The sequence below is a fragment of the Pan troglodytes genome, chromosome 14, assembly GCF_028858775.2.
Source record: "Pan troglodytes isolate AG18354 chromosome 14, NHGRI_mPanTro3-v2.0_pri, whole genome shotgun sequence".
Classification (NCBI taxonomy): domain Eukaryota; kingdom Metazoa; phylum Chordata; class Mammalia; order Primates; family Hominidae; genus Pan; species Pan troglodytes.
In genome coordinates this window covers 108,553,819-108,567,802 of record NC_072412.2, presented here as the reverse complement: position 1 = coordinate 108,567,802, position 13,984 = coordinate 108,553,819, and the positions used below count along the sequence as shown (strand labels likewise).

General features: G+C 40.0%; 1 long non-coding RNA gene across 1 annotated transcript; it reads right to left on the bottom strand.

The window, feature by feature from the left end:
• Positions 1 to 2,352: 2,352 nt before the first annotated feature.
• Positions 2,353 to 12,095, bottom strand: LOC134808157 (uncharacterized). The gene is made up of 3 exons (XR_010150556.1): positions 11,268 to 12,095; positions 4,169 to 4,345; positions 2,353 to 2,731 (listed from the first exon to the last, which is right to left on the bottom strand). It is a non-coding gene; the product is annotated as an uncharacterized LOC134808157 (long non-coding RNA).
• Between the last annotated feature and the right edge of the window lie 1,889 nt (positions 12,096 to 13,984).

Genomic DNA, 13,984 nt, shown 5'->3' with positions numbered 1-13,984 from the left:
ACAACCATCTATTTAGCTCAGAATTCTATGGGTCAGAAACATTGAATGGGATCAGCTATGCAATTCTGCTAGGCTGGGCTGGGCTTACTCATACATTTGCAGTGAGTTGCCAGTCCCACTGGGAGCCCCTGCTTCTGGGGATTGCCTGGCTGTCAGCTGAGACCACGAAGGAAACTAGGCCATATGTCTGTTATCATCTACCCAGCTAGGCTGAGTTTTTTCCCCTGGCTGCTCAAGGTTCTAAAAGCACATAGATAGTAAACCCCACGCACATCTTCTACATTTTCAACTTTCCGCTCGCCTCACAGGTGCTGCTGTCCCATTAGCAAAGCAAGCCACACAGACAAGCCCAAGGTCAATGTAGGAAGGCCCCATCAAACTGCATCAATATTGGGTGTCATTACAGCAATCTAGCCAGCACACTCCCAAATCTCCATTTCTAACTCTGCTTTCTCATCCTACTTAAACTGCCTGCTAGACATCTCTTCATGGTGTCCTCCCTGAATTTCAAATTTCACTTGTATAAAATTCATCATATTATAGCCAACACAGGACAATGAATAGAACGAGGCTTCTAGTCAGCTCTGGGTTTGAATTCTACTTATTGTGAGATTTTGGTTTAAGCTACTTAAATCTCTGAGAATGGCTTCCATTTTCAACAAAAATAATAATAAATATTTGATAGTTATTATGGGGATTAAACAAGATAGTGTACTGTCAACCCTTAACACACAGTAGGCAATCAATAATTTTTTTTGTATTCTCCACCCATTATCTAGAGAAACCTACTCCCCTTTTCGAATTTCTTTATTGACATGTTCTCACTCATCCAGGCTGATGGAAACACTGTGGCCATTTTCACATTTTCCTTTTCCTTTGCCCATTTGTATTCAACCTGCCCACCTAATGGGTTATCGTGAAGAATTGCACTGAAGCACGTAACAAAGTGCCTATCAAATCATAGTTCTTCTCTGTATATTTTTTTCATTTTTAAAAGGCTTGTTAATAATCAAAATCAGTTCATTGCATTTCTGCAATTTTACTCAACAAACATTGAGTATCAGGGATGAACTCATCACTTTTTGGGTCTCTTACCAAAGCTACACTTCTTCCTCTGTCTTCCGTGTCTGTCCCCTGTCAGCACCAACAACCAGGGCCCTCAGGACATGACCCTGAGAGTCCTCCTTGACGTGGCTCTCATCCACTTCACTCAAATAATTCACCATGAAGTCCTACTGATAGAACTACCTGGCTTCAGTTTCATCACCATCACTGACTCGCTGATTGACATTGGACCAGTCACTTAATCTCTCTGTTTTGGTTTCCTCATCTGTAAAATGGGAGTGATAATAACAGTACAGGATGCACTTAGACTGTGCCCGCTACCTACCCAGTGCTTTGATAGGGTTAGCTATTACTGTTGGCCCCTAAGTCCTTCCTTCTCTCTCCATCTCTGCTTGCTGCTACCTCACTTCAGGCTCTCACCATCCCTCTTGGGTGTGAGTGCCATTCATCACCCTCTAACTTAAATCCAGCGCCTGGTGTCACCTCTTCCAATCCATCCTCCCCGCAGGCACCAGGGAAATCAGTGCAAAAGGACAAGCCCAGGATGCCACTTTCCTTCTGAAAGCCCTTCACCTACTGCTATCTTCTCAGACTATTTGGACTGAAGATCAGTTTGTTTCCTAACCAAGTTTCAGTAACAGAACATACATGTGTAAAACAGTAAAAAGTATTTATTGGAAAAATTTAATACAAAAAAACCTAAACACATACAAAATAAAAGTCTCAAATTTTAATTGTCTCATGTCATGGGCATAAAGAGTCTGTCAAATTGCTGATGGGGTACGGTGGCTCACGCCTGTAATCCCAGCACTTTGGGAGCCTGAGACAGGCAGATCACTTGAGGTCAGGAGTTCGAGACCAACCTGGTCAACATGGTGAAACCCTGTCCTACTAAAAACATAAAAGTTAGCCAGGCATTATGGCACATGCCTGTAATCCCAGCTACTCAGGAGGCTGAGTTAGGAGAATTGCTTGAACCCGGGAGGTGGAGGTTACAGTGAGCCGAGATCATACCACTGCACTCCAGCCTGGGTGATAGAGCAAGACACTGTCTCAAAAAAAAAAAAGAAAAGAGTCTGTCAAATTGCTGCAAAAGTTTCTAAACACACAGTCCCGATTTCTCCACTCATCTCTTCATGGACCCCTGACAAACAGCTACTGGACTGAGAGCTCCCCTTTGAGAAGCACCTAAGTTAGGAGCCCTTCACTACCGATGGTCCAGCTAGTTTTTTGCCTAATCTTATCCTCCAATCCACCCCTTCCCCCACACCCCAACTCTTCCTGCAAAATGTGTATTTATGCATTTGTGCATTCATTCACTTACATATTATTTATTGATTTATTTATTTATTGACTTGGGTTCCCCCAGTGTATAATCCCTCTCTGTTCCTTCCCACAGGCTGCTTCCTCTTCCTCTTCGCATTTTTGTGACCAGAAAACTCCTAAGCAGATGCTGCATGATCTATAGTCTTCCTATCCGCTACTCGGTGTTGCAGCTGCCTGCCAGGCCCTGTTTCATCCCTGATACGATGGTTGGTTGTCATCGCCTTCCTTGACACTGCTGTGTGGCTGCCAGCTCTCTGGTTAGTGTGGTCTCTCCTCGCCTTTAAGAGTTGCAGGCCACTGAGTCCTGCTGCCCCGCAACGCTGCTGCGGCACTGCTGCTTCTATAAGAAAGGAAGATTTCCTCCTTGAATTACTAAAGCCATCTGAGCCTTTTAGTGAAAGCCTGCTTATTCCATTCCTCTCTCCTTTCTCCTTAGGTAACTGGGGAAATGCACTTGAAGACAGCTTCAGACAACAGTTAAAGACACCACCTTGTATCTCATCAACTTTGCTGAACACCTACTCTGTCTTTTATTCAGCTGGCTGCAATAAAAGCAGAAAGAAAAGCGCGTCCCCACCAGAAAAGCAGCACTTAGAGCCACTCAAGAAAGATCAGAATCATGGGATTGTACTGGTGGTTGGGGTAATTGAAGGAAGAGCACTAAGTCGGTGACTAGGATTTTAGTCTTGAGAGACAGTTCTCTGTGGGTCTTTCTCATTTTCACGCGTCTTCTTAGCAGAGGCATGACAGCCTTTTTTCTCTTTTCAAAAATGTACATGAACAGTTGAAAGGTAGGAACAGTGTCTTCTTCTGGAGCAGAGGGAAGAATGTTGTACAGTACAATAAAGATAATGTCTCCAGGCAGGGCGTGGTGGCTCACACTTGTAATCCCAGCACTTTGGGAGGCCGAGGTGGTTGGATTGCCTGAGGTCAGGAGTTCTAGATCAGCCTGGCCAACATGGTGACACCCCAACTCTACTAAAAAAAAATACAAAAATTAGCCACGTATGGTGGAGGGTGCCTGTAATCCCAGCTACTTAAGAAGCTGAGGCAGGAAAATCGCTTGAACTCAGGAGGCAGTGGTTGCAGTGAGCTAAGATCATGCCATTGCACTGCAGCCTGGGTGACAACAGCAAAACTCTGTCTCAAAAAAAAAAAGATGTCTCCCTCCTGGGCAAAACTTAGGTAGGTTTGCTTGCATTTCATTTATTACCAAATATTGGTGTTCCCTAAGCTGAGGGTTTCTCAAATACACGTGCAACATCCAGGGCCCCGAATGAGTTCACATCCTTTACAGGGACATAGATGAAGCTGGAAACCATCATCCTCAGTAAACTAACACAGAAACAGAAAATCAAACACCGCATGTTCTCACTCATAAGTAGGAGTTGAACAAGGAGAACACATGGACACAGGGAGGGAAACATCACACACTGGGGCCTGTCGGTGGGTGAGGGACTAGGGAAGGGAGAGTATTAGGACAAACACCTAATGCATGTGGGGCTTAGAACCTAGATGACGGGTTGATAGATCCAGCAAACCACCATGGCACATGTATACCTAGGTAACAAACCTGTACATTCTGCACATGTATCCCAGAACTTAAAGTAAAATTTAAAAAAAATAAAATAAAATAAAAATACATAAATAAATATAACTAATTAAACATCCAGGACCACTCTGTGTGGCCCCAGTGGGACTTGGGTGAGGAAGGGAACTGACACAAGCATTCATGCCACTTGCTATGCAGGGAGGAACAAAGTCCTTTGTCTCTTACCCAGGAGTGTTGTGTCTTCTATCAGCATCCGTGAATCAGTGGCAGGCTTAAGTGTTAGCTCAAAAGTGGGGTAAAATAACACAGTTCTCGACATTTAGAGGAGGTCAGGGAACTATTTCACAGGTCCCACTTGAGCTGAGACATACAGGCTTTGCGTAAGTTAGCCGTAAGGACATTCTAGAAGACAAAAAGAAAAGCACATAGCAGGGAATGGTGGCATCACCTCATGACACATTTAGGAAAATGCAAGTAGAACAGGACAGCCAGATCATTGCCAAAGATTTCACAGACAGCTGTGAAACTAAACCGATGTGTTCGATTTAGACTTAGCGTTCATTTTGAGTTACATTTTTTAACAGCATTAAGCATAGTCTAAATTAGCTAATGCAGTGCTTCCCAAACTGGTGTCAAAGAAAAACTTTGTAGTTTTCCTTGTAATGTAGCATTAATCCTGTGCCAAGAAAAATAGACTTTCCTTGCACTATTAAGTGAGTTTGTTAACGGCAAGCAAAGTTCGATACTTTTTTTACTGAAGCCCTTCTGGATACTTTAAAATGTCAATCAATATTTTGAATCACCAAATGGGACCTGTAGCATACAGTCTAGCTAGTCCCAGCTAATCTGATCAGATAGCCTTTGTTTGGGGAACCCTGATTAACATTTCCCAGAAGCATTGTTCTGCTCCTCCTAATATGAGTAATGTTCTGTCTAATCCATTTAAAAATCACTATAGCATTATTATAAACAAACAAATAAAATTACAAATGAGTAAAATTAATCTTTAGCTGGATTTGCTTTGAAAATATATCTATGTGGTTAGGATTCTGTGATCCTAGCCTTGATCACCTAAAGAAAGTGAAATTCTATAGAGGCTTGTATGCATCTGTTCTCCGCTCCAATGACCTGCAAAATAATAACTCAATTCATTAATTGCACAGGAACATGTTAACTCATACACCTAACCTCTAGTTGACTAAATTGTTGTAAGAACAATTTACATAATACTGAAATATATATATATATGCATATATATGTGTGTGTGTGTGTGTGTTTGTGTATAGTGCAATAGAACACAGAAGTTTGGAGGTTTACCCTTTATAATTCAGACATTATTTACTTTGCTGAAGAATGCCTTCAGAGTCTTATTACACTCTAGGTCATTGAAAATATAGTATTGCACACATATCATTTTAGTATGGAAATATATATATTATATGTAATAATATGTGTATTATATCTGCATTCATATATATTATATATACACTGAAAATACCTAGACAAGTTTCTCTTAACCCTAAAACAAAAAGAATTAGGAAGCCAAGCAGGGAAAATTTGATAGCCCTTTGATTGTTGGCCATTTTATAGCTGAAAAATGGCTTAATTATTGTTACAAGTACACACTAAAATAAAAAGCAAATATTGTTTCCTTAAAGTTGAAGGGAGGATTGATTGAAAAGCTCCACTGGCCAAAAATATTTGGAAGAGTTTGTCATCATCTGCTTCAGCCTGTTGAATGGCAGAAATTCAATGCGCTGGCTCTCCAATGTTTTGAAAAAAAAGGATTCTAATCTATCATTACCTCACCATTGAATCCCCCCACCACCACCATGTTATCATATAGAAGATATTCGGTCAATGTCTATTAAATCAATAAATGAATGTTTCACCTTATAATTGATTTGATAACTATATTGTACAATTTTGAGGATGTTTGCTGATTTTTATGAAATTCTTTACCACCAATCCTGCTGATTCAGATGACTAAAAAAGTTCATTAGAGAAACAGAGAAAATACAAAAGAAATGTTTAAATGATTTATCAGAAGCAATAACTAAATTACTAAAATCCCAAGGATTATATAGAGTGAAACACTACAGTACAGCAAACATAGATAACATTCTGTTTACACAGATATTACATTAAAGTTGAAAAGCAAACAAAATTATCTTTATAGTTTCTCTTTTGTAAAATCATGGATAGGGTTTTAAAATTTTCATTTATTTCAACTCTGAGTTTCTCATATGAAGTAGTGTTTATTTCATATAATCCTCTGGATTTTAACAAAGGAATACTTTGTTATTTAAAATGTCATGCTGATGAGTGAGAAACATGCTGAAATCAATAAAAGATTTAAACTGCATAGGCCAGTTTTCTTTTCCTATCTCACAATGATTCGGTCTCCCCATGTCCATGGGCTTTGTCCCTCCATTGTTTGTTAGTCTTGGCGCCGCCAGGGTAATCCCCAGCTGCAAATTTCTCTTCCCCGATTTGCATGCATGAGGACTCACTGCCACCCAGAGCCATAAATTATTTGTGCATATTAGCCTCATATCATGACCTTTCATAATGAAAAAAAAATGATTCCCAACCTCGAAGGATTTATTATCTATATGGAGAGAAAGTCAAATGCAAAATTAACTGTTCTGCAAAATGGAATTCATTTCCTCATCCATTCATTAAGTCATTATTGATTCATTCAGCAACATTTATTTACCGCATGTGAAGGTACTGCTTCTGTGGAAGATACTGTGGATATAAAGACAAATAAAATATCTCAGTCTGCTGCCATCCTCCTACTTCCCTGCCTGCCTTTCCAGAATCCTGGCTTTGGCTTATGTCTAGGCTCTATAGTCCCTCAACAACCACGAAAGACCGTTGTCTACAGTTTTCCCCAGGACCCTCCAGCCCTATAAGTAGTTGTCCAATCTTCCTCAAGCATAATTTTTTTCAAGTAACTCCCCTCTTCAAAAGCTTTTAACCCCACAACCTAGGAAATAAATTATAAATTCTCAAATTGACAACAATTGAAGACCCTTGATATGCTGGCCCGTATCTATTTCCAGTCTTAAGAAACTAACATGACAGGAGTGACTTGCATCACCCTAGTCCTTTCACACATATTATTTCAGACACAGTGCCCTATGAATTATTTTCACAGTAACATTGGAGATTCACAGAGCACTGTCATGTGTATCCCAACACAGTTCATTTTCTTCCTGGGCACATCGAAGACTATTTCTAAGCCCCTGACACCTGGGTGGAACCATGGGACTGGTTCTGGTCTATGGAATGTGGACAGACTTAATGTACTTCTACACCTGCTCCCTAAAAGATTGCCCACACTCTTTCCCTCTTTCTTCCCCTCTGGTGGTGAATGTGGAGACCTGTGTGGGAGACAAAAGCATCTCAAGATGAAGCACTTAAAACTCATTCTGCAGCAGAGCTCCCACCCCTAGAAACCAAATTAAACCCTGATGTTAGAAAACATTCTATTTTTATTGTTTTAAGTCCCTGAGATTTCAGTTTGTTTGTTATTGCAGTGTAAGCTAGCTTATTCTAACCATCCAGGCAGAAATTAACTACATCTTTTTAGACACGAGAAAACTAAGGTTCCAAAAGGTAAATGACACCCAAATGCATGTGGTTAATAAGTAGAAGGATTATGTATTAGTCCATTCTCACACTGCTATAAAAATATTACAAGACTGGATAATTTATAAAGGAAAGAGGTTTAATTCACTCGCAGTTCCACATGGCTGTGGGATGCCTCAGGAAACTTATAGTCACGGTGGAAGGCGAAGGACCTTCTTCACATGGCAGCAGGAGAGAGAAGAGTGAGGAGCAAAGGGGAAAGAGCCCCTTATAAAACGATCAGATCTCCTGAGAACTCACTCACTGTCACGAAAACGGAGATTTGGGTGGGGACACAGCCAAACCATATCAGACTATAAACTCAGATCATCACTTTCAGATCACTGAAACTTTCCACTTCATCCTCTTCCTTTTCTGCCATTCATGCAATGATCCCCCTCATGGGACATTTAGCACAGCTACATGGAAATGCTTCCTTAAATGCACAGTGCACTTCCTCATCTCCATCCTTTGTCCAGAGTAGTACTCATGGAGAAGGCTCTTCCCTCATTACATGCTTTGAAACCTGTGCTTCAGGGTCTGACTCAGTCTCCACACGAAGCCTTTCCTGCTGCCCCTGAACAGAGCAATTCCTCTCACCTCTGTGATCACGCAGCATCTCGTCTCTCACTTTCTCATAACTCCTATAATATCATAGATCTGCATATACTGTCTCCCCGTTAAACCAAAGGCTTCTCAAGGACAAAGACCATGATTTATTCCTTTTTGCACAACCCACTTTGTCTAGCCCTGTACCTTGTGCATGAGGTGCTCAATAAATGTTTGAATTTAGTTAAATTCACATTTTAAAGCCTTTAGAAATTTTAATACATTTTCCACTTCTATTAATTATTTTAAATGATCCTGGCCCCAGGACAACATTCAAGGGGTCATGACTTCTCTTTTGAAAGTGCCACTTCAGTAGCAGCATTTCAAAGACAAAAGACAGGCACTATATGTGGTATTCGGTTTCACACCGCTTTGCACATAAGTCACCCAATAATCATGTCAAATGAATAAATGTGGTGGTTTAACTGTTTAATCTATCATTAGTACGTGCATGGACTTACAGTGAATGTCAATGAAAGTCACTTCTGATAATAATACGGAAGGATAATATATGCAAAGGATCTCTGGATATGGTGTCCACTTTGATCTTGTTTTTAAATACAATACGTTAGTTCTGATTTTTAAAGTGTACTTTGAAATCCTCTGATCTTCTCTAATGAGCCACTCGATTATATAAAGGCCTTGCCTTGTGTTTTAGAAATGAATTTGCAGCGTCTCTGTTAGCCAGAGCTGGACTTTGGAAATATGAATAGTGAAACAGATTATTAACAAGCCCTTGCTCTTACTTTACTTTTGTTACCACAAACCAATTTATGTCCGCAATATTTACCTACTAAAAACAAAGTACACAAACTGGAACACGTCTTTAAAAATGAATTGCTTCTAAATAAACTTTACATGCAATTAGAATTATGATACCTTTTATGAAGGGCTGTGTCCCCTTCCATTTGGCACTAGTGACAAAGGTTAAAAATGCCCTTCTATAAAATACCACATCATTAAACAAAGCAACTCTGTAATTACCCACTACACAACTGGATAAATTCCAAGTTTTGTAATTATTTTAACCTACGTATAATCTACTTGTACAAAAAAATAAGTCCAAAGGATAGAAGAATAGATTTTCTCTTCAGCACGATTTAGTTTTGTTCTCACTTGTGGAAATTCGCTCTGCTCCTCTTGTTTGAAAAATTAAAATAACAAATATCAAGAGTTTTCCGCTCTATCTTTCTCTTTAAGTAACGATGCAAGCATATGGCTGTAGAACGTCAGGCTTTCTGCTTTCTGTGTTGCTAAAACCCAGCACTAGGAATGAGACATAAAGTGGCATCTAGCATATTAAAAACTCAAGCCCCACAAGCAACAGGTGCAAGAATAATGCCTAAGGAGAAGCTGAAGAATCTCATTATTATCATCTGATAGAGGCAAAACTCTGTAAAAGGCAAATCCTTGTTTCCCAATAGGATCAAGTTACACCCCACGGAAGCAAAGTCCCACCACTTCTCCAGTGTTGACTTCCAAAGGTTTCCATCCAAACTGCACATCTTTTCAAAGTACCAAGGGGCCAGGCTCTCTCACCAAGGTCCAGATAAATGTCCAGCTACCTCACGGGTTCCCACCACGTCCCCTCTGCCACACTGAGAAGAAGGCTATCACCTGTGGGTAACTCTACAGAAGGAATGCATTCTGCACCATCCACCACACACTGAGATGAAAAAGAGTAAAAACTTTTTTAAAATCATCCTTCAGAATTTCCAGGTCACTGGAATTTAAAATCATGGTGATGACCAAGTACTTTCATCAAATATCCATGAAATACCTTAGGCATTTTTCTTAGTACAAATCCTAATACCTTGGCCAGATTTCCCCTTTGAGTGGGTGCCCTTGTTGACTATTTAGTTATTAACTATGAAAGTGGTGTTCTTGCTGTAGGCTCAGACCACTTCCCCACAGTACATTGAGCAAATACCCCCAAATTCCAGGAAGCTGCATGGACTTTCTATAAACGAAAAATCTAAAAAATAATGACAACTGTTGAAGTTGCATTCAGAGCTTACTATTGGTGCTTGATAACTTTTCCAGAAGATCAGTGCTACCTTCTGGAAAATTGTAAAACAGAACATGTTGACCAGTGAGTTACAGGGTCTAACTCCAATACCCCTCAGGGACTCACCTCCCAGTTTCAATATTCAGACCCGGGAAGAAAGAGGGCTGTGTAATGACTGCTGCAGTTCAGGCAATTCAGCCTGTATTTGTCTCTCAGTCTTCCCCCTTCTGAGTTTTGGAATATAAATATACAATTGAATTATCTTATTTCTACACATATTGAACACTAAATGTAAGTTACTTGGAGCAATTAAGCATATATCTACTTGGCACTTACCATGCCAGACAGCCTGCTACTGTTTTACAGAAATTATCATTTTTAATCCACAGGACAAGCCCACTAATTTTTTTTCACATGAGAAAACTGAGGTTCTAGTAATTTAAGTGACTTCCTCAAGGTCACCCAATAAGGAAGTAATATAACTGGACACCTGTCTTCACAGCCCATGCTTTCTACTACGACATATTACTTCTGTGAATTTTAAGTTCAAAATGCTGACTTTATGTTTCTTAATCTCAAAACCTTGTTTTCTTTGTTGGTAAAGCTGTAACATCCCCAATGTCATGGCTAATAATCGACAGTGGTGGGTACTGAATGCTGGATTTGGGGCTCTTTTTCTATATAACATCTTCAAAAGACATTGGACACGTGGTCTTAATCTGCCAATTTTTTCTACCCTCTAGTCTCCTCCCTCTCAAAACTTGGGGATCACCCTGAAAGCACCTTGCTTCTCCCTGACACATATCCCATCCATTAAAAAGACCTGTTAGTTCTACTTTCAAAATATCATTCAAATTCGTCACTTCTTTCCAGCTCCAACAACAGCTTTAGGGCTAGTTGCCATCATCCCCCCGTGAGGCTGAGTGATATCCCCTCATCCATTCCTTTTCCTTCCAATCCCCCCAGTAGAGAGGAAGCTTTTGGAAATGCAAATCAGTTTATGGTACCCCATTACTTAAAACCCATCAGAGACTTCCTGTTTCATTTGGGATTACCCCGGTCTTTTCTCACCTGCTTTCCCTCATACTTCTTTGAAAATATCAAGTTCCTTCCCCCTTCAAGGGTTTTATACACACTATTCCTTCTATCTGGAGCACGCTTCTTCATTCAGCTTCAAAGATACTTCCTCATGGGAGATTCCTGTCCCTTTACTCCCATTTAAACTGGATCCTCCCCTTGCCCTCTACTATGAACTGAGTTGTGTCCCCCAAACATTCATATATTGAAGGCTTAGCCCCCAGTGTGATGATGTTTGGAGATGGGGGCTTTGGGAGATGATTAGGGTTAGATGAGGTCATGAGGGTGGGGCCCTTATGATGGAATCAGTGCCCTTATAAGAAGAGGCCAGAGTGCTGTCTTGTTCTTGCGCTCTCTCTCTCTCTCTCTCTCTGTATCCCAGTCATGATGTAAGGACACAGCAAGACAGTGGCTGTCTATAAGCCAAAAAGAGAGCCCATACCAGAATCCAACCATGTTGGCATCCTGATCCCAGACTTGCAGCCTCCAGCATTGCAAGACAATAAATTTCTCTGTTTAAACCATCCAATCTATGGTATTTTGTTACAGCAACCTGAGCAAACTAATACACCCTCTTTGGTAGTTTTCCTAGTTAAGATATAGGCTAAACAGCAATAATAAATAGATCAAAAGATACAATGATTTAAATAAGATGAAAATTCATTCTTCTGCCTCATTATAATCCATAGTCCAAGACTATATGGGAAGTTCTGCAGTCTACAACTCATGGTTTCTATCTTGCAGTAGAAGGCTGCAGTTTCAGTTATTATCTTCCAGCCAGCAGGAAGCAGGGAAGGACCAAGAGAATATACATGATTCCTTTTTGAGGCACACTCAGGAAGTGATAATAAAATTAATAATAATAATTCTGTTTATTTACCATTGGCCAGAACTTAGTCACTTGGGCAAGTTGCAAAAGATGCTAGATGCTTGGTCATGTTCCTGGCTGAAACTCAGGCGTTCTCTGACTAAAGATGGACAGAATGGAATTGATGAAAAGCGAACAGTCTCTATATTTTCTCTTCACAAGTTGTAACTCAATTAATAGTTACCTATTTATTTGGTTGATAATTTGTTCAATGACTCTCTTCTCTTTTGAACATATGCTTGATAAGGGGGAAACATTATACATACTTGGATCAGCACAATGTTCCCATGCTGGGCACAGTTGCTAGAATACATTGGATGATTCATAAATATTTGATGATTACATGAATAGGAAATGTGTTCTTTAAGTATCATGCAATCTAATATGTCCACCTTCTGCTAAATAAACTCCTCAGGGGAGAAAGCATATACTCTATATGTGTGGATACAGGCATCTCCAGCCAACCCTGAGGACTCCAATGCTGCTTCCATTCCTTCAGCACCCATTTCTTCCTTAACACCTTCATCTGGGGCTTCTGAACACTCCATTGAAACTTTTTTCTTGGCCAGATCTGTTTCTCAGCCTAGTATTACATCTATTACTACCAATCACTTTCTACTGTTCTTAGAATTCTTTCCACCTTGGTTTTCCCCCTTTTAACAAATGCTACCTTCAAACCCCAAACCAAATAGGCTAGTTACCTTCAAGTTATTTTTTTATCCTTCTTTCATTCCACAATTCATCTTTACTCACTGATTCATCAATTTCTTCTTTCATTCAGCAGCTATTTATATCTGTTCTGTATACTGCGCTAATCAGCAAGAATACAAAATATGTAATATAAGCTTTCCTAAGGAAGCTCAGAGTCTACTTGACTTGAGTATTTTGGAGACAAACTGGAAAATAAACAATTCAAATGCAATGCAATGGGTGCTATAATAGAGATATGTTTAGAAAACTGTGGGAACACAATTATTGAGTAATTACTACTTTTGCCTCATTGGATCTGTTGTTATCCTCAGATCATCCCAACTGTAAAGACAAGGAAACTGAGAATCAGAGTTAAAGAAGATATCCAAGGTTAGACTACCAGGAAGTGAGAAAGCAACTGTTAATTTAATACTATCTAATAACAAACTCACTATCTTTTCCCTCTACAATGCACTAATGTAAATGCTATCCTGCCCTAATGCAAGTTCTCTTAAGATGGCACCTAGTTCTGCCTCTTCTCATCCACAAGCACCTAGCTCAAGCCAGACCCAAATAGCATCCTCAATAGATAAATGTAATGGCTTCCCATGTTCTTTGCTTCAATCTAGAATCCTTGTCAGAACAGCAGACACTACCAGAGGGAAGATAGTGCAGAGGAAAAAAACACCACCTGTGTTTGCTACTTATCCATTTTATATTGCTGCAAACTACTCCAAAACTCTGTGGAATAAAACAATTTATTATCATTCATAGTTCTGAGTGTTGACTGGGCTCAGCTGGGTGGTTCTTGCTCAGGGTCTCTTGTGCAATTGCAGTTGTTTGCTGGCAGGGACTGGAATCATCAGAAGGTTTCTTTATTTACATTTCTGGTGCTGGGGTAAGACACTGGGGATTGGTCAGATGTCTCATATGGTTGGCTTTTGCTACCTCACAGGACAGCAGTTGCAGGGTAGTTAGATTTTGTACATGTCAGCTGGCTATTCTTAGAATAAGCTCAGTTTTCTTAGCCATAAAATGTTGAAAGCAATGTCTAACTCACTGGGTTGCTATGAGAATTACCTGGAATTGAGTGTATAAAATGCCATGTAGCAGGTAGGCTCTCAGTAAGTGTTAGTTCTCTTTCCCCATCATG